Below are 21,052 nucleotides of genomic sequence, written 5' to 3'. Positions count from 1 at the left end.
TCCTTTACCTGCTACTAATCCACTATTCAGTTGCCCATTTGATTGACTTTTTGATTGTTTGCTAGCTACTTAGTATTTTCTACTGAGCAAAAGTCCTACCTGCCCCATTCTCCTTTTATACTCATTCTCCTGTGCCAGATGTTGATGATTACTTAATTGCTTGATCCTGACTATAGTCTGAACATAATTTAGAAAAAGTGGACATTATACATTTGAAAAGCATGGTAATAGAAATGTTTAGGTATTTTCTAAGAGAAGCCGAAGGTAACCAGCTGTTTAAAGTAAACCCAAAACAAAATGATACCTGCATGCTGATGTAATTTACTGATATGTGACAGAAATGGACAAACAGCATTAATGAGCATTTAGTTGTCGTCAACTCCAGTAAAACATTAAGTTTCACTTCACTTGGTTCACACTCTCCACCTCTCTGCTCTGCTTGGGCACTGCAAAATTACATCATGCACAATAGTGTCAATGTCTATATTTGTAGAATATGACAGACATAAAAAAAAAATATTTTTTTAGCTCAACACATCCTGTATCTGTTTTTGTATCTGTCTAAACTACATATAAATGAAATGAAACATTCCATCATTGATGGCAATTATCAAAGTCAAACTCTATACAAAGATAGGGCTGGCAGTAGCAGCACAGCAGCGGCAATGCTGTCTGTGTGGACACTGCAGCCGCAGCAGTTCAGTGACGCACACGCGCTGCGCAGGTAGAGGTAGGCAGTGTTATAATTGTAGGGAAATCCCAGGTTTGTCCAGTAACTACTAATCCTTACAGGGTTATGGCTGTGCTCTTCCCTCTGAGGTACACAGGACCATATAAATATGACTGCAGTCAATGTCACAGCTCACATACAGCAAGTACATAAAACCATCGCAAACACATGCAGACAGTGACAGCATTAGAGATGGAAAGTGACACAGAGACCGAAATAGACAGAGTAGGAGAGCTGGCATATCCTGGCAGGAAACGCAGTTATGTTCTGACAGAGACACTAACAGGAAATAAACAGAGTCACAGCCAGTTCATGATGCTTTCCTCAGGGATCTGTCCCCTAAATATATGGGTCGTTATGTGACTTCATCGCAAAGTTGGACAGTGAAGTGAAATCTAATATGGGCAATGAATAATAATCTTTTTTTATTAAACAAAATGCTGTTTGATGGCATATCATGTGGATATTGATATCCCGTTATCTCAAAGTCAATCCTATACAGTATGATCAAGTCAGAAAATGTACCATGTGAGAGAAAGGTTTAACTGCAAAACACATAACCTTTTTAAAATTCAGATAGTATAGTCTATAATGTATATCAATTTTACTTGATATACCAACTATGTCTTTGTTCACTATTAAAAAATGCGTAGTACATCCCATCTTACCCTGGATAGACACACATAGCTAATCACAAAGATTATAATCAAACTGAAGGCTTAAATTCCTGTGAGCATCCTGACACTCATTCTGTCAGTGTATGGAGGGCGTAAGGTCAGCATACTTTAGGTGTTCTATGCATATAAGTGTGATGTTTTTCAAGATATAATTAAACTAAAAAGAAAGGTGGAGTTGGTAACTGCATCAGCAAAAAGAGCAAAGAATTAATATTAGGAAAGTAAATGAGAGGTAATACAAAGAATTTCCCCAATGTTATCCAGAGAAATAAATAAAAGGAATCTGCTTCTGTTCATGAACTGTGCTCATAGTGAAGAAAATATGGAGAAGAATAAAACTGAAAACTGTATTGGACAATTTTGTACGTTGGTGACAGTGTATGAGAATTTAATATAGAATATTAAATTCGATACCCAGAAATTGTGCCATAAAGTCCTATGCAGTATTTTCCTGCATATGGCATTTTGTCATTTGTCCAAACATTTTCCTGTTGTCTATTAGCTTGCACGGTTTAACCCAAAAGCACAGGAAATTAACCAGAGAGGGTAACAAGTTTAGTAACTTGATCTCAACAGCAGAGGCATTTTAGAATGATACACAAGACTTTATTTTATTAGCTGATGTTTTGGCACAGCCGTCTGTCATTTTAATGCGCCTCCATTTGTGCATCAGGTTACAACTTTTGTGCCTGCTCTCACATTTTCCTGTAGTATTAGTGTGTAATTTAGAGAAACTGAAGATAAACCAGGGGGAAAGCATCCCTTTAAATTGATTAACTTTTGACCCAATGCATAATAATGTGCAAAGATGCAATTGAGCATTGCATGCTTTCATGTGCTCAGTGTAGCACACACACTGGTAGTCTTCTAGGAAAAAAGAAAAAAACAAAACAAAACAAAAAAACACATCTGACAGTTCAACTGCGCCACACACAAAAAAAAAGAAAAAAAAAAAAAGCTTGCCCCACTCTTCAATTTATTCCTCAAAAAAGGGACAAACAGCAAATCTACCCACAATGGGGAAAAATGATGGCTGCTGCCTCTCAACTCCAGGTCCTTAAAAAAACAATAAAAAACAAAACTTAACTACCTCAAATTTAATAGCCCTTAAGCAGTTACTAAAATTACTGTAAACAAAGGTTTAAACCCTTTCCAGATGGGACTGGTGATGTAGTTAGTGGGAACTTCATACATGCCTAATTTGGGGAAAAGGCCTCAGCTTCTGCTTTGTGATGAATGTATTTGTACCAAGTCTTTCTTTCTCCTTTTCCTCTTTTTTCTTTCTTGCTTTATAATTGAGCAAACAAAAAATAAATTGCACACAAAACACAAATTACAGCTGAAATTAGACTATGGTTTGTTTGCGTTGTAAAGTTTCTTGCCCTACTTAACATGATAGCAATTTTGCTGTGGTTTTACTTCACAGATGAGGCAGATTCACCCCTGGGTTAAAATCACTGACAGACTTGAAAATGTTTACAAATCACTGGGCATCCCCATTACATTAATTTCAGGAGCAACCAATTATCTTTGATTCTATTCTGGCATTAACAAAGTGGGCACAACTTTAAAAGAAACATCCTGTTATATGTATATTTTATATATATGTGAAATAAATGTTCACATTGCACATTGTTCAAATGGTACCAATGGTTTGAGAATATATGATTCATCATACGCGATAGCTTTGAGATCAGGTTTTTTGTCTAACTGGCACATTTTTGAAAAGCAGAAAACTTAAGATATATGAAGTAAGATGAAACCTTTGTGTCTCCTGCTCAGAGATCACTACACTATTATCATGAGAATTTTAAGAGGAGACAGACGGTGCATGGCGCCAAGAGTGACCCTGAAAACCTTTTGAGTAAGCCATTAGCCAAAAGTGCCTGTTAGCATAGAATCAATATGTCATATTTAAAATTGTGTCACTGAGGCGGGCAAATGGTTGCCTATTCAAATTACTGAGAAACTACAGAAACTTAAATTGTGCAGTAGGTATATGGTCCAAAAGAGTCTTTAAAAGAAAAACTTCCATGAAACAAGTCCCTTCAAATGATGTTTGTGTTAAGAAATATGCAGTACTTGTACTCTGGACAACACATTCTCATAATCAATAGTATAGGTCTAAAATTCAGCCAGCAAAAAAACCCCCCAAAAAAACACCTATTGTTTACACCTACGAACTGTGGTCTCCTGCAGTAAAGTCCACTTTTTCCATGTAACCATCTAGCCACCCACTGCTGGATGCTGCTGGATGGCGTAAATGTAACTATAGGTCATTTTTGCCGGCCTGAACTTTAGACCTATACTGTTTTTCTTGTGAGCAAGGGCTGACTCTGGAATAATCTGCTGTCCAAACAACACCCAGTCGATTAGTATTGGGGCTATGAGGCTCTATTTGCCATGTTCATACTACAAACCTCTTAAACACAAGTGCATTACACTGAGGAATAAATATTATGGGAGATCATAAAAACAAGAAGAAGATGAAGATGATCAACTCAAAGGAATCTGAGGGTCTGCACTGATATCAATGAACGATTAAAGTGATTCTGGGTTCATGCTCTCCATGAAGTAAACAAATGAAACACAGACATCCCAGCCTCTTGGTTTAACTTAGTTAAGAAAGAGCCAGAATATAACTGGTGTAATATAACTGGTTTGTGCTGTATGATATCTGTAGTCTTACAGATGTCAGGAGACATGTAACCAGTTCAGTATATGCTGTGCTATGCTGCAAAAGAACCTTTTGTCCTTTTCTTCAACTTTGCCTCTGGAAATCAGTATGTGGCCTCATTACACATTAAACTTGTAGTTTAATTCATTTTTGTGACTTGATTTTCTGTGATAGTAACTTTCAGTTCCTGTGGAGAAAGTGTGGACTCTAGGGGTTTATGCCTGATTAATTTAACATTCATAATTTCACGTTTATCCAAAGATATAGAGAAATGAGAGTTGCACAGCTGCAGCAACCAACTATCCCTGCTGTCTGATCATACAAAAAATGCTGCAAAGTTGTATTTGATGCTGACAAGTAGGCAGGTGTACATTTTTACAGACACATCTAGGTAGAAATACGCCAGGTCAAACAGCCTGGATTGGAAGTCTATTTGATTCAGCCTAACCTAAATTAATTTTTCAAGTTTTATGCTACACCAGTTGTATGGGTCACAAAGCAGTGGCCAACACCCTGACACTGTGCTGCTGTCCTTTCTGACTTTCAGAGTTAGGGAGGTACCCTCTGCAACTGTGTGAAAACAAACCTTTCCAAAAGTCTGGGGTCAAAGGTTCAAGCTGATTGAACAGTTGATATGTACAGACAGAACTGATTCCTGAACATTGGCCAATGTGGGTTTCATGTGGTTTCAATATTTAGTTGAAGAACATTTGGCATAGACATGTTCTTGAGCTTGGTAGAGTTTGAATGATTACTCTAAAATGGTGAAACAATGTTCTGTTATTACATAATAGCAATCACAAGTCTGTGTTTGTCCACATTTAATTAGTTCTGAGCTGATTTACTGCATCTTCCTTTGAACAGGCCTCAGTATATCCATACTTACAATTAACAATCAGGAAATTATGAAGACGAGAAGTTAACATTTAAAACATTTACAAAATGATAGCAACAAAATGAAACCAAACAATTAGTTAAAGCTGACAATATGTAACTTCTACTGGGTGCCCTTACAAATGAGTGTAATATAAAACTCCTATTTATCATGATATACTATATATATATATATAAATTATTATAATAAATGTACAAGGGTAGGGTAGGTTGATAAAAAAAATATCACAGCCAAAGTTGCTATGGTTACTAGGTAAACTCATTCATGATACCCACTGTTCCTCTGAAGTTTAAGCTTTCGTTTTTCTCCATGTGGATGTGAAGTGTATATAATTAGAAACAACATGCTATTGACAAATGCTATGGAAGTTTAAGTAATGAAGATATTTCTTACCATTACAGAGCTTTCAAGGACCAAATTAACTCTCAGCTGGAAAGTTTGTACTGCTCCATCCAGACCATCTCTCTGCTCTTGTAATAATAATGATGACAAAACCTACAATAATCACAGGAAAAAGTAGGGAAACAGGTAACCAAGTCCTCTCTGGTGGAAAAAAAAGAGAAAAAGTACAGCAGGCTTTTAATAATAACCCCCAGACATCTCCACTCCCTTTCCCCTGCTGTGTCCTCTCTTGCAGCAGTTGAGACACTCATCTCTCCCCCTCCAGTCGTGCTTCCTTTTGCTCCCCTCACCCCTCCCCGGAAGACAGAGGGGGAAGGGCGCTGGGTCGACACTCCACAGGAATTTAGCAGGAATTCAGAATAACTGACAGTAAAGTTGAGTAAAGTTGTAAAGATGATATGTCAATACACTAAACATGTAAGGATAAGTGGAGCTACAGCAGTTGGCATTATAATTAAAGAAAAGAAGGGTATACCAGTGAAAAAGCAGTCTATATTTCTAGTGAAAATCAATGTGGCAAGACTTTGGTTGACATGAGACATTAACACATTGGAGTAATCATCCTCATTTGAGGATACACTATTAGATTCAAGACACAGTGGGAAAAGTTGGTCATGCCATCAACAGATGTTGAGAATATAGAATCAGACCTTAATTCAGCTCACATAACCTCTTTAGGAAGACATATGCTGTGCAGATGTGGATCATGGCTGCCAAAAGCACAGACCTTTGAATCAGTTACAAAGAGGATCTACAAGAGCACAGCAGAAATGAAAGTAAAAGAGAAAGGTAGGAACAAGAGTAATGATGATAAAAGCTATATAACTGCTGTTTTCTTGGCTGATGCTTATGCACTGTCCCACAGATACATTGAGTAGACTGTTAGCAATACGTGCATCAGTAATCATTAAGTAAACAGTCCTAAATAATTGTCCAACATTTTGGTTAATATGATGATTTCCTTTCTTTCTGAGACGTAGATGAAAAGATCAGCACCACCCTCAAGTCTTGCATTAAGTACAGATTAAGTATTAGCTTAGCCCAGCATAATGACTGGAAGCAGGGAGAAAACGGCTACAGTTAGTAGTAGTTCAAAAACTATATATGTAACCAGAGCTGGAAATTAACACCTGCCAACTGCAGGCGAAAATTAACTATAGGGGGTAACATTGTAAAGTTACTAGCCAACTTGGCTAGTGATGAATCAAGCTCTAAATATCACTACATTTGATTGAAGCAGGCTGCAGAAACAATCTTCCTTTTCCTTAGTCCTTATCCTACATTTCCCATGAACACTATGTTGTGATGTGTAATACACTCACTGGCTTGGAGGTAGCATATGGTAGAATTGACTGTGCAAGTATGCAAACTGAAGCGTTATAGCCTACATTTTAGTGTAACTTATGGTAGGGCTGCAGCCTCTCTGTCCTCTTCTCTGCTTTCTGTGTCCGTGTTTGACAGGCAGGGCTCAGCTCCTACACACACACGCAGAGCAGATAGCAGAGCAGAGAAGTGGAGACAGTGAACAAGGTGAAGTGAAGATAATGTTTTACTCGAGTTGACTACAATTATGCTTGTTACTGTAACTGTGTGTTGAGACTACCGGCAACAAAGCAACAGGCTACAAATCATTTTCAATGGAAACCGGTGACATGAAGCTACAAACTGATGCCCGACACTTGTCACTGCGTGACGTGCTACAAATCAAAGTTGAATTGACCTCAACTTTTTTTCCAGCACATATTTTCATTTTTCAACTGCTTTGTATATCATCCACCACCGGTATGTTTTACACAACCACGGAGCGCTGGTTAAGATCATAGCAAATTGTTATGAACAATCTAGAACCAGAGCTGTCTGTATGTAACCTAACTGTTAAGCTTAGTTTGTAATGTGTATTAAAATATTGCAAGTTCTTGTAAACTTAGCTGCTGCTGGCCGAGACAGCAACCCCTCCTCCTGAAGGACAGAGGATGTCCGTGTTCTTCATTCTTTCTGACTTCACTCAGTATTTTGATCTCAGAAATATTTTATTGACATTTTAGATTTGCTTCCAGGCACATATGAGTTTATATAGGTGACTTTGTGGCTCTACAAAAAATATTTAGTAATATTTAAAATATAAATCACTTCTAATCCTGTTCTGAATTTATTCATTTTGAAAATGCAATTCTTAAGTAATGAAAAAGAACCCATAACAGTATCTATACTGAGCACTGGACTGATAAGTAGTATTATCAAAGTGGTAATAACTATGGGGTTAGAGGAATGCTGTCTGGGTTTAAATGGGAGACTGCTATATACCAGGGCTTTTAGGGATGAGGAATGAAGAGTTAGCTTCTAGATGAATCCAATTATTATCTGTGTCTGAAGTCCAGGGTGCAAATTTGTGCACGTCAGCGGTCCAGTAATATGATTGAAAATTTGGTAGACTGAGTCCCCCCTGTAACCTCCCACTCTGGAGCAGAGAATTATAAACTTAGCTGCTTGGGGTTTTATCCTCCCATATAAAATTTGAAATTATTGAGTCCAGTTGACGAAAAAAAGTGTTCTACCTGCTAGAGAGAGGGGTAGGTTGTTCCATCTCTGTCGATCAGTTTTCAATTTTGTTGTTAGGACTGTAAACTTTTCTTGGTGCTAGATCATTTGAAGGGAATACTAGTTTGGGGTATTTTCTGGGCCAACTGATTAATAGGAAAGCATTTGCTTCTCTGTATGTTTAACTTGTACCCAGAGAAGGTGCCAAAGGATTCAAGAGTAGCTAAAATATGTGTTATGGAGCCCATTGGATATGAAAACATAAAGGAGCAGGTCATCTGCATACAAGGATGCTTTGTGCTTCACCTCTTTCAATACCTGAAAACAACTTATTAGCTTTAAGAGCAATTGCCATTACCACTTTGAAAATTTGGCAACAAATTAGGCAACAGTTCGGCTGGCTTTCTCTGCCCCCATCTACAACAATCAACTCTTTCAACCAGTCAAGACCAATCAAGATTTGCCATTTGGTGCAGACAAGGCCTATCCTGCCTGGGGGACCTTTATGTTGATGGCCTGTTTGCTAGCTTTATACAATTATGCTCCACATTCAACCTTCAGCACTCTTTGTTTAGGTATTGCCAAATTCATAACTTTGCCAAATCTAACACCTCAGCATTTCTGCAGCAAATTTCTGCATCTCCTTGCAGTTACTGACTCGTCAAAAGGTCATATGTCCTTCATATACAATCTTTTATTAGCTGCGACTCCCTCTGCTCTACATAAGATCAAGACAGGCTCGGAGACTGAGCTCAGTATCACCTTATCTGATGAATGGCGGGATGATGCATTACATGCAATAAAGTGATCCTCATGTGCGAGGCTTAGCCTCATTCAGTTCAAAGTACGTCATAGTATCCATCTTAGTAAAGCTAGATTAGCGAAGATTTACCCAAACCTTTGATATTTGTGACAGATGTTCTCAGGCATCAGCAGACTTGACTCATATGTTCTGGTCATGCCCGAGCTTGGCAGAATACTGGAGGTCTTTCTTTGATCTTATGTCAGAGATACTGGAACTGACTCTGGACCAATCACCACAGATCACCATCTTCGGTGTCCCTGAGGAGGAGGGACTGCTAAACAAACTAATGTAATCTCTTTTGTCTTTTTAATTGCCTGTTGTCAAATTCTCCTCATGGGAAAAAAAAAAAAAAAAAAAAAAAAAAAATCACTCACCCCCCTCAAATACATCCTGGTTGCGGGATTAATGCCATTTCTGAAATTGGAAAAGATAAAATATGCTGTCTGGGGCACAACTGGAAATTTTTTACGAACACGGGCAGCCTCTCATCTCTCACTTCAAAACAATGCGATCCATCCCATTGGACTAGAATATTGGCTATATGATTGATGTTTGGGGGGGTGTATATGCACACATATGCATATAGTCATGTGCACATAGGTACATTAGGTATATGTATGTGTGGGTAAACATGTGTCACAATGTGCCGGTACATACATTTTGGACTTTGGTGCTTTAGGACAGGTTGACATATTGACTTTATGTACAATACCAGTTGTGCATTCCTTACATTTCTTTTTTTTTAAATTATTTTGTACAATTATTCTTATTATCTGTACTGATAACTCAGATGATGATCTATTTTATATTTTAGGAGTAGTAGTATTGATAAAATCCTACCCTTCCCTAATTATGATAAGGCAGCCAATACACATAATTCTCAAGGATTGCAACTACAAGTTACAAATATAACATGAAGAAAGTCAAGGAAACGCATGCCTCTGCTCATCCCAGTATTAAGGTAAGCCTGTTTTTAAATTCAGATTGTATTGGCTGCATTACATATCGTATGTTGTGGGATGACAAATTAATAGGCAGATTTACTTAATAGTTAGGGTGGATTTTGGTGTTTTGCAGTAGAAGTGGCTGCCAATGTGTCTCCCATGGGATGATGAGTTTGCCAAGTTAGTTTTTTAAGAATGTGGAGATTTTTGACTGGGGCAAAAAACCCAAAATAGGAAGGCTGAGTATAAAAATGAAAACAAAGGGGATGGGTGCGGGGGATGAGATGATGACATTTAATGCCAAATGGTGGCCAGGTTGTAAGTGACATGGATTTGGTCCAGAAAAATGTCAGGATTGCTGGATCTACACGTCTAGAAAATACAAGACGAACCATTTTGTGGTTGGAACAAATAATTTCAAGGTGGAGGCTGTCAGAGATTTATTATGCTATCTCTTTTATTTTGACTAATACTTTTGTTTAAATTGAGTGGCTCTCAATCTGGTTTATTTCAAGAAAAACATTATGGCTGGTGGAAATTCTGATTGGCTGCTAACTTTTTCTAAAAAAATTTTAAGTACTGTTTTGATAATGTGTTTTAAGATACCGTTTTTGATAACCCTTTTTACTTTTATAATCCCTTTTTTACCATTTGATAATTTCTTATACTTTGTGTACTCTGCTGATAGGATGAGATTAAAGAAGACCTCCCATTATTTAGGAGTATAAAATCTTTTGTAAGAAAGGAAGGCAGATTTTGTGGATTTTCAGATTTGTTTTGACTTTGTATTTTTCATAGTCAAGCTCCTTTTTAGAATATCGTATATTCTACCCAAGTTCTACTTAAGTAGATCCATTGGATCTGCTGAAAAGACAAGACATTTTATTTGGACCAATCTTACTGGTCTTGTCCGAAGGCTCCCTTGGCTGAGACACAGAAAAAGCCCCTTGTTTCTTAACAATACTCTAAAATGTTAACATGTTGTAATTTGTACTCTCAAGAGAGGGTGCAGCCTATGAATGTTAGGGCAGGAACCAGAGACAAGGACAAGTCTAGGGTGAGAGATTAAAGTCCCTCTGAGCTCTGTTTCTCTGTCAGATACTAACATCTCCTAGGAGGAAGAGAGACCTCTAAACACATACTGATTTACACACTGATAATATTAATTGCTGTGGTTTAATGTTATTGTTATGCACAGTGATTTGAGACACTGGTAGTTTGTAGACCTTAATTACATGGTGTGCTTCCACACATGCGTAAGGCCTTGACAAAAACTGATAACCTACAGAGTAGGCAGGAGGCAGCCGTGGAAGTCCTAGTAACTCGAACCTCTGTGGCAGTACTTGTAAACGGTTAAAAGACACCCGAACCAATAGGGGCGACACCTCTGGGGGTCGCAGCCAAGGTTCCTAAGCAGTGCCCAGATTGACACTAGATTCTGGAGTCCATCAGAACCAGTTAACTAACCAAAAAGTTAATTTCTAGCCCTGTATGTAACTATTTCTTGTTGAACAACAGTTGGGCGTAGTGTTGTCGTTTACAGTGAGGTTGCCAGGTACAGACACACAAATTAAAAGGAAGCAAATAGACTATTTATGTCATTATCTTCCATTTTGTCAATTGTGGTGAAATCAAAAATTGAGAAAAATACACCATTCACCTGGTATCAGACATAGCTGAGGTGCTGGAGTTAAAAAAAAGAAAAAGAAAAAAAAAAAAAGAAAAAACACCAAACTGCATGAAAAAGCATCTGCGCACTCAAATCTGCACAAGAATCTATTTAATCAGTGAGCTTTCAGTCAGAGACCTTCAAGGCATGAGTGTCATGTCATGCCTTGAAGAAGGTCTCTGACCGAAAGCTCGCTAATTAAAAAGATTCTTGCGCAGATTTAAGTATACTCTTTTCCATTCTGTCAATGGTGTGGTGAAAGAAGTGTGGGAAGCGATAAACCGCAGTCAACAATACATCTGTACCACAAAATGACAAGCACTCCTTATTTAAATGCTATCCCATCTACAATCTAAACAGCAGAAGACTCACAGTTTAGATAGCCTCACAAGCACCAGCAGTCTCAGCGGTTGTCCCTGTTAAGAGCCTGGGAATAATATGGGCACTGGAACAAACAGCAGAAGACTCACAGTTTAGATAGCCTCACAAGCACCAGCAGTCTCAGCGGTTGTCCCTGTTAAGAGCCTGGGAATAAGACGGGTCATATCCACTGGGGACAACTAGAGAGAGTCTGCAAATTATAAAAATGTAAACAAGAAGTGATTAAGTATGGCGTCAATATCAAATATTCATTGCCAGCACTTTGAGCAATCTTACTTCCAATTTCGGCAGCCTTCTGGCACACCCAACACAGAGAGCAAAAGCCAAAACCATGTTACACCTATCAATACTGCTGTTCACTGATTTCTTGGGAATCTCAGAGTTGTTTTTAAAGGTTTTTAGGCTCTTAAAAGGCCCAGCGCCCATTAACATAATAGATTTAACCACCCATGGCCCTGATTGATACTGCATGGGATGCTCTGGTAGAGCCAATGTACAAATCCCAAATCTCCCTTCATCACTTAGGGTGACTCCACTGTGCAGGCCCCTCAGCTATGGAGCTCCCTGTCTTTGGATCTGAGGATCACAAAATTTTAAAGCCTTAATTTTGTATCCTGTCTCAAATTCAATCTCAAAAGTGTACACTGGATACGTCATGCAGACAGAAGAACGTACAGAAGCCAGGATGTGCCCATCTGGGGTTTGAATGTCATAAAATTGCTACTTTCCTTATGCACAGATGCATGTTGGCACTGGGAAATAAGACAGTGGTGCATCCTGATGTGTTAAAGATGCTGCTGGTGTGTGGACTTACTAGGAAAAACAGGTGCATGTGTTTTAAAGTGCAAGATATGCTTTTGGTATGTGTCGCCCTTTAGGGATAGGATCATATCTTTGACTTTTATGGCTAAATCTTCAAACAATATGAATCATCGTGAAAATTTGGGACAGTGAACACCAATGTCCTGGGACCCATGATAATTCTGGGCCCAGATCCATAAGTTAACAAAGTTTGGTAATACCAACACAACATAAGCAATCTGGTACATCACACATACATAATACATATTGCTCTCATGTGCAGATCTCATGGAAGTGTGATATACACTGTTACCCATTTATTGGTCAACCTATGTACCCTGTACAATGCAATATAATCTATGTCTGTTTATCGATTTGATTGTATGCGTTTTCCTTCTTTAAATGTATTCCTTATATTGTACACACAAATTAGATATTTTACTTGTTTGTATGATTAAAAACAGAAAAAGAAACAGCCTAAAACTTTTCCAGAAATCAGATTACATAGGATACAGCACACAATCTGAAGCACCAGTGCATAACACAGTGGATGCATTGACTTTACCAAGCTATGGCCTAGCTTTAGGGCTGGGAGCATGTTTTCCTCCTACAAGAGCAGTGCTGATATTCCCTCTTCTCCCCATGTGGTAGATGAAAGGGTTTGAGATAAGGAATGAAATAGTGGGTGTCCGAATAAGCATAATTTATTACACTTAAGCAATCCTTTGGGCTTTATACACTGGATATGTGACTTTTGAGAGAAGACAGATGCAGTGCAGAGTAAAGCTAAGATTACAGACATGAAATTGAAGCAAATAGCAGAGCAAACGCACCTTTTTCCTCACTATTATGTATACGTATCTAATGTATTGACTATGATTGAAAGCTTTATGGTGCTTAGGTGACAGACTACTATTTGCTTTGATGTTTATGACTGCTGATACATTAATACTAACCAGCTACATCTGTAGTCACATCTGTTTAACACACAAATGTGGTGCTGAAAAACCCTCTCCAGTGGAAAAATCTGAATCAGTGTTTTTGTGCATAGAGAGGAAATGGAACTTTTCCAAAACTATGATGTATGCCTGCTTAGACATGGTCAGGTGCTGGGATTTTGTGTATCCATGTGTACACAATTGGCCTGATACCAAGTCCAAGCAAAGACTTCCTCCTTGTCTTTCCTTTTTTGTCTCCCCATTTCTGTCTGAACTGAGACAGAAATAGTTACTGGAGCATGCAAACTGGAGAACTTGCTCATGTTTTTAAAAAAAAAAAAAAAAAAAAAAAAAAAGTTGACCATGAATAGCCACAAGAATGATGTCAACAACAACAACAAGGCAATTTTCACAGCATCACTGTTTATAGTGACCTTGTTGTTCCCCCTGCCTCTAAAATGAAGTGTCCAGCTGCTGAGAACAAACAGACAGGTTCCGCTTAGTTTAACTCCAAACTGGTCCATTTTGCAGCCAATTGCATCAAGGGTCAGGTACTAATGTCTTTAGGTTGCCACTCAAGAGCTTGTTGGCAAGCCAGATGTGGTTTCTGAAGCACAGCAGTGGAGGTTAAAGGTTATATGGAGTGGGATCAGGGAGACACTAGACCCACATATGATTTTAAAGACAATACAGTGTTGTTTATATATGTTTTTGTCATGTGTTAGGAAGTGTATATGTAATAAAATATATGGTGATGTGTTGAAAAAGTGGCTGAGGTGCAGACACAAGGAGCATTAAAAGGGTACATGCACTTCCATTCTCCTGACTTTCTTTCTAGTATGGGTCAAACTCCACAAAATATCTTACAATTCTCAAAATGCAACTAATTAGCATCTTTAAGTAGACCTCCCTAGCTGCCTCCTAAATGTTTCCTTCTTTCAAACTGCACACTTCTAGTTTGTATTGCATTATTTCTGTTAAATATCTGAAGTCTCAAGCACAAACCAAAAATAAGTATGATCATCAGGGATATTTTAGTCATGCTATTGGCATGGCTTTAGAGATAGCAATGTCAGTCTGCCAGCTGGTAGGAACGCTACTTACTTTGGCCTGAGCTGAAATATCTTAACTACTGGATGGATTGCCATTTTCCCAACTTTGTTGATCCCCTGACATTTCTGGTAGTGCCACCATGAGGTGAACATTTGTGGGTTTGAGTGAAATGCCTTGAGAACTCTTTTGATGTCTCGTTTCAGACTTTGGAAATAAGCATCTCACATTTCACACTAAAAATCAGGAGACAAATGATTTTACAAATATTTTTATAAAAAAAAAAAAAAAACAAGGCCTTTTAAACATCAGGAGATTAACTGTCATGTTAAATGAATAATGTGTGGTGGCAAATGATTTGCCATTCATTTTATAGAGACAAGTCATACAATACATTCTAAGATATATTGAGGTGGTGTTTAATTACAATATTTAATTTCTTTAACCCTCTTGTGCCCAATTGCATGAGTGGTTGATTTGAGACCATTCTTGTAGATATTCAGTTTGAAAGGTCTATTTAAAGATTTGGTATCATGGCCTTTTGACTCTTTTTTTTTATAAATACTATAGTCTATTTTGAACATATCTGATGTTTTATTTACCGATGATTATTTAGATTTCTCTAAATCAATCTTTCCTTACAGCCCTCTGTCCTCCAGCAGGCTGTTTTGGAAGCTATTTACATAAAATTGGCATCAATGACCACCTACTCCGACTGATGTGGTGTGGCCCCTACTTCCACCCAAAGCCAATCGGAATAAGACCTGAATCATCTGGCTGAAATGTAAACTCCAACTACAGAAGTTACACACCCAGCTTAGTGCTGGGTGGCGGTGGCTTAGTGTTAAAGCTTCCTGTACATTTGACTGAACTGTTGGGTGTGATGTAACGAGTACCACCTCAACACTGCTAGCTCTGAAGCGATGAGTTAGAAAGACTGAGGAGATAGAAATGAGTAATTTTACAGAACAGAGGACTCATTTGGGAGAAAAAAAAAAAAAAAAAAAAGACAGAAGAACTGCAGTCCCTATTAACATTACAATTTTGTTCGCAGTATAAATGAGTTGCTCTGTTCTATTGTTGTCTTTGCAACTTGCCTACTCAGACCCACTAGGTGCCTTTAAACCCACTGTATCCTTGATTTCCTCAAGATTATGCACAACCATAGTAGGACAATTGGCACCCCATCTTGTATCTCACCTAAAACATCTTTTACTTTTGTCCCTCTCCTGCATCTTGCTTCCCCACATAGATACTCTTACACATTTATATTTACTATCTCTGATTCGTTTTTTTTACATGACAGCACACACACACAACCAAACATACCATATACAGTATGCTGTGGGTATAGGGACATTCATGATTTATAGGTTCACAAACATCTGACGTTACAATTCCAAAATCTTACTAACTCTCAATCATTACCATTGAAGCTACCATATTTGGTATACAGCATGTACTACTGCTAATACCTCTGGACCAAATTTAGATGATCCTTTACTTTTTCCTCCTCCTACATAACCATGCAGTTTCTTCCTTGTAATTGGAGGATATTTTAGTAAAGTTATTAACAATTAATTGGACAGAAAGTCTCCAGGGCAATGTAAGACATTGTATATCCACAGAAACTTAATGATCACCTCCAGACATATTGTAAGATATATATAAAAAAATACTCAGCTTGGAATAATAATTTGTGTCTAATATGTTTTTTCCACACACAAAAAAAGTCAAATTATCCCATTAAAAATCCCTAAAATGACATCCATTTCTCATTGAAAAACCCAGAATCTAAGAATATGCAAATATTGCTCACTTCAAAAGCTTGACTGCTGGACACACGATGTCTCCTACTTCACTGGAAAGTCCAGCCTCAGTGTTTGTGCCCTGGAGGCTTCAAGTTTCCACACCACACTTGTGTAAGTTGCATACTTTCCCAGATAAATGTGAAAACAACCTTCTAGTATCAAATTCTGCACATACAGCATTCTGCACAGTGAAACTCAAACATCCAAGTGAAGTATAAACAAGCAAAACAATTTTAAGTGGAGAGACACTTCAATGTCAATACTCTTGATCTTCACACTTGGATTAGACAAATCACCAACGCCAACACCACTTTAACAAAGTGAACTGAAAATACTTCATAGCGCTCACAGGGACCAGCCAAAAGTGTCCTCCATCTCTGTCCCTTAAGAGAAATCTCAGTCAGTTCACTTCACTCACAGTCCACTTACCATTTAAAAAAAAAGCCTACAAGCAACGGTATTTTATTTAATCAAAAACTATCATTATAAGAAGCCACTGCAGCAAAACTTTAACTTCAGAATAAACTGGTAGAAAACAAAAACATTATCCCCATACAAAGACGAGTGGAAGTTGGTTGACAGAACTACTATCATCTTCATTCAAAAGCAAATTTAAGAATTTAGGCACCAATCTATCCCACCCAACACAGTATTACATAGAATGGAAACAGAAACTGTAAAATTAAATATCACACTTTACTCTCCACAAATACAAGCTTACCTGAATCTGACATCTATTCACAAAGCACACAGAATACACCTGGAGGCTATCTCCACACAACCTGACTTCCATAATTGCTCCAAACATTATAGTGACTTGGCAATTATGTACCCTACCTGGACCACAGGAGTAATTCTAATCTTGTCACGGTTATGCAGGCAAGTGGACCCAAATGCAGAAACAACAGGCAGGTGACAGGAACTGAAGAAAATAATTGTTTAACCAGACTCTGGTCGCTGGCAGACGATGACAAAAAAACAAAAAAAAAACAAAAACTGGCTGACTTGAAACACAAGGAGCAAAAAAATGATAGCTGCAAGCACCAAGGTACAGTGACCACAAACTGACAAAGAACTGAAGGAACAGACAGGTATAAATACACAAGGAACAAGACACAGCTGGAGTGGGGCAGGCACTGGAAAAGGAGGGAAACCCCAGGATTGGTTAACAATGAAGACAATGAGGGTGTGGCAGGCAACAAACAGGTCAAGGCTAATGAGACTAAACACTGAACAGGTGTGCAGGGGAACACAACCTGAGCAGGACCACGGCAACACGTGAGAAACACAAGGTTACAAACTGCCAAGAATAAAACCAAAGAAAGGCAGACATAAAAACTGAAGAAAACATGAGCCCTGGTGTCATAGTAAAAACAGGCACTACACAAAGAAACACAAATAGCTGTTATCACAAACAATTTGTAACCCAGAGCACATTCAAAATATACACAGAGCAAAACCTCCCAAAACACAAACAGTCCAGAAACAGAGTCCGGGAGAAATCACCAAGAATATCATTATTCTCACATGGAATGTAAAGAAAAAAATCATTTTAATCAGTATTCAGTGATGACCTCAAACCATTATTTTGAAGCTGTGCAACATGAGTCCATGGATACACATACAACCACACTGTTTCTCTTCTAACTTCTTTAAAGATATATTATTTCAGCCTATGTAGGCAAAGTGCAAAAAAATGTGGATCAGCCACTTACATGTTAATGTCTGTTTTTCTCTCTAAAAAGCAAGGAATTTTCAACTTTGTTGGCTCCAGTGATGCCACTCAGTCATAAACTAGATGAGTTTCTCAGCAACAGTTCCCAGTCATCGAATAGGTATGTCTAGCATAACAAGTGTAAACCAAGGCACCAGTGCAAAGTGATTAATGCTCTGTTATCTTTGGATGTGCTCAATAGCAAATAAACACACAGAGAAAAAGTTCTGAAAAAACAAACACACACACATATATACTGTATGGCGCTTTTTTCAGTCCATCTACTATCCATTTCTGTAGCTGACATACAGTACCAGTCAAAAGTTTGGACACACAATGGGCTGGTACTGGATACTAGATATCCATCTATGAACACCAGCTTCAAGCAAGCTGTTTTGTTTATACTCTCATGAGCTGTAAAATTGCTGTGGAAAAAAAGTACAAAGCACCAAAGCTGCCCGACCCAACAACTAACTGAACTTTGCCTGAACTCAGCCAGAGGGTCATACCTGTGGCAAATGTCTCCATAGATGCAGCGCAGACACGACAAATATGTTTTGTTCTGCTATTAAAGATCTGAAGCGAGGCGACAATACATTCGACAATCTGTTCCCTGGGGAATGCCTGAGAGAGTTGCAGATGATTTCTTTCGGTTCCCTTGTAGACATGAACGCACCTTGAAAAAGAGCCGAAAAAGAAGGTCTCCTCTCACCTCATTCCCATCCATCTGTGCAGGCAAGTTGGAACAGAAGTGTAGAGACCAATTACTCGTGCAGAAAGGCATGAGTCATTCCGTCTGTACACGGTGAGGAGGCTGTGTTTCAGTGAACTGGAAAACTTATTTAATTACAATAAGGATGTTTAATAACAGAGTGGACAAACTGATAGAACACACCGCTGTCTGCCGGCTGTTTGTAGGAATCAAACCTTTAAATCAAGCCTTAAATTACGAGTCTAGTGGTGAGAACGACCTTCCAAAACTTCACAGGTTGAATCCCTACATCAACCAATGTGCCAGTAACAGCCTCTTGAGGTGAAAAGTTTTCATCCTACTTGCTGAGTCACTGAAAAGAAAATAATTTATTAAATAGGATGACTGAGGAGTACTTTTCCTTTCATGACAGTTCTCTTTCCCTATTCTGGCTACTTTGCTCTATATCCTGGAGCAAAACACAGAAGACCATCTCTTTGGAAAAATCTACTTCCATCACTAAGGTCATATCATTGTTTAAAAAAACACTTATAACACTTCATGGATTTCACTGTAACACATCAAAACTTGCAAACAAACTTCTATGTAAACTGTACATTTCTATTAGTTTTGTATGACTGCTTAGTCTTGAAACTTTGATGTTTACGCAATCATTGTTTTTATCTTTTTCTTTAAGTATGACTATTGATATTTAAACAGGGGAAGTATCCACATAAGTCATTTTTGGCTTCCAACCTCTCCTGCTCAATGTTCAAACTGTTTTAAATTCTTACTGTCTTTTTTTTTTTAACAGATATATATACAGTATGTGCAAAAAAAACAACCAAACAAAAAAAACCCCAACAACTTCCAGACCAAACAATTAGGCTCCAAATTCCCCGGAGTCATTACTGCACTCACATTAATCCAACAGCTCAATTTTTCTGCCACTTAGCTGGAAGTCATATACACTGATAATGCTACTGTCGTTTTAAAATAACTATGTGGGCCTTCTGGAGAGCTGCTCATTATGTTCCTCTGGCCCTCAAATAATCCCACACTCACACAGTTCAACAGTAACACGAAGGCCACAATTATATAATAAATGTGTCACAGAGGTTCATGTGGTCATTGTAACAGAGGACGTTGTGCTTTTTTCTTCAGGGCGGGCCTGCACATGAAACATGGTCAAATCCTTGCTCTCCATAACCGGCAGAGCCTTAGCAGAGGATAGTTCAATAGCTAATTAAAATATGTCAGGCAAAAATGCAAACAAACAAACCAAACCCCCCCCACCCCCCCAAAAAAACAAATAACAAAACAGAAAGGCAGCCAGCTTGGACCCCATGAAAAAAAATCAATGAGGAGTTAATAACATTTTCTTTCTTCCCCTTACATATGAGGGGAAAACACCTTATTCCACACTGTTCACAGCACTATTCACTGAAGCTATAAATGTGAAATTTTCAAACCTAAGACCTCATATATTTTATGGCTGCACCATTTCATCATGTGGAAATATTCCAGATGTCTTGTGCATCATTTTATATGCATTTCCCAAACATTCTGCCTGACATATTTATTATCTTTGGAAAAAAATGAAATAAAGTTTTGTGGGTTTGAACAATGTGTTTGGCACGTCCTTGTCTGAAACCACTGAGACATACAAACACTCGGTGGAGGAGAGAGTGAGGCTACGTTGCCATATTTCTTTTGCTCCAAAATCTATCTGTGAGCCAACTGCCTTTAACCAACCAGCACTGACAAAGTGCTCTGCAGCGTTGCCACCACAGATGCCTCTCCATGCATCCCACCTCCTTGAACAAGTGCTGAAACCGCTGAGACATAAGGGGATGAGAAATTTCTTCTGTCTGGATGACCTCATCTGAGCCATGGCCCATACCTACAGTAAACCAGCCAACAAGTTCTCACACAGGTAGTGGAGCTGAATTCTGCCTCAGCATGACTGTTGGAGACAGATGTTGTTACACAGGAGGGCATAGTTACTATGATACAGATCATGCACTTCCTACAGTCTCATAGCAATGGCTCATCCGCTTCACTCCATTTTTCCTTAATGACCACACAACCAGGGTCAGAAGAAGGGTACAGAATGCTAGGTAAGCTTAGTTCATAGCGACAGCAACATCACAGACTGAATTTGCCTCCGGAATCCATAAGGGCGACATAAAAGACACAGGCAGAGAGCACTCTTCATTAAACGATGAACTTCAGTGGATGCAGTGGTTAGTGAACGCCTTCTTTTACGGGGCTGATGTTTGCAGATCTAGGCCTGGTTGGCTGGCTGAGCGTGCACTATGCAAATTCT

General features: G+C 38.5%; 1 protein-coding gene across 9 annotated transcripts in view; it reads right to left on the bottom strand.

Annotated features, from left to right (window-relative positions):
• tbxa2r (thromboxane A2 receptor) overlaps positions 1-18,765 on the bottom strand; it is a 29,977-nt gene extending 11,212 nt beyond the window's left edge. For 3 of the 9 annotated variants that reach the window (XM_067596693.1, XM_067596700.1, XM_067596701.1), the window contains exon 1: positions 5,373-5,618. The gene's annotated coding sequence lies outside the window, so the exon portion shown is untranslated. The other 6 variants (XM_067596695.1, XM_067596694.1, XM_067596698.1 and 3 more) reach the window with 6 other exon arrangements.
• Positions 18,766-21,052: the final 2,287 nt, after the last annotated feature.

Source organism: Thunnus thynnus, chromosome 8, assembly GCF_963924715.1.
Source record: "Thunnus thynnus chromosome 8, fThuThy2.1, whole genome shotgun sequence".
Lineage (NCBI taxonomy): Eukaryota > Metazoa > Chordata > Actinopteri > Scombriformes > Scombridae > Thunnus > Thunnus thynnus.
Note: the sequence above shows the minus strand (reverse complement) of the source record. Positions and strands in the feature narration are given on the sequence as shown.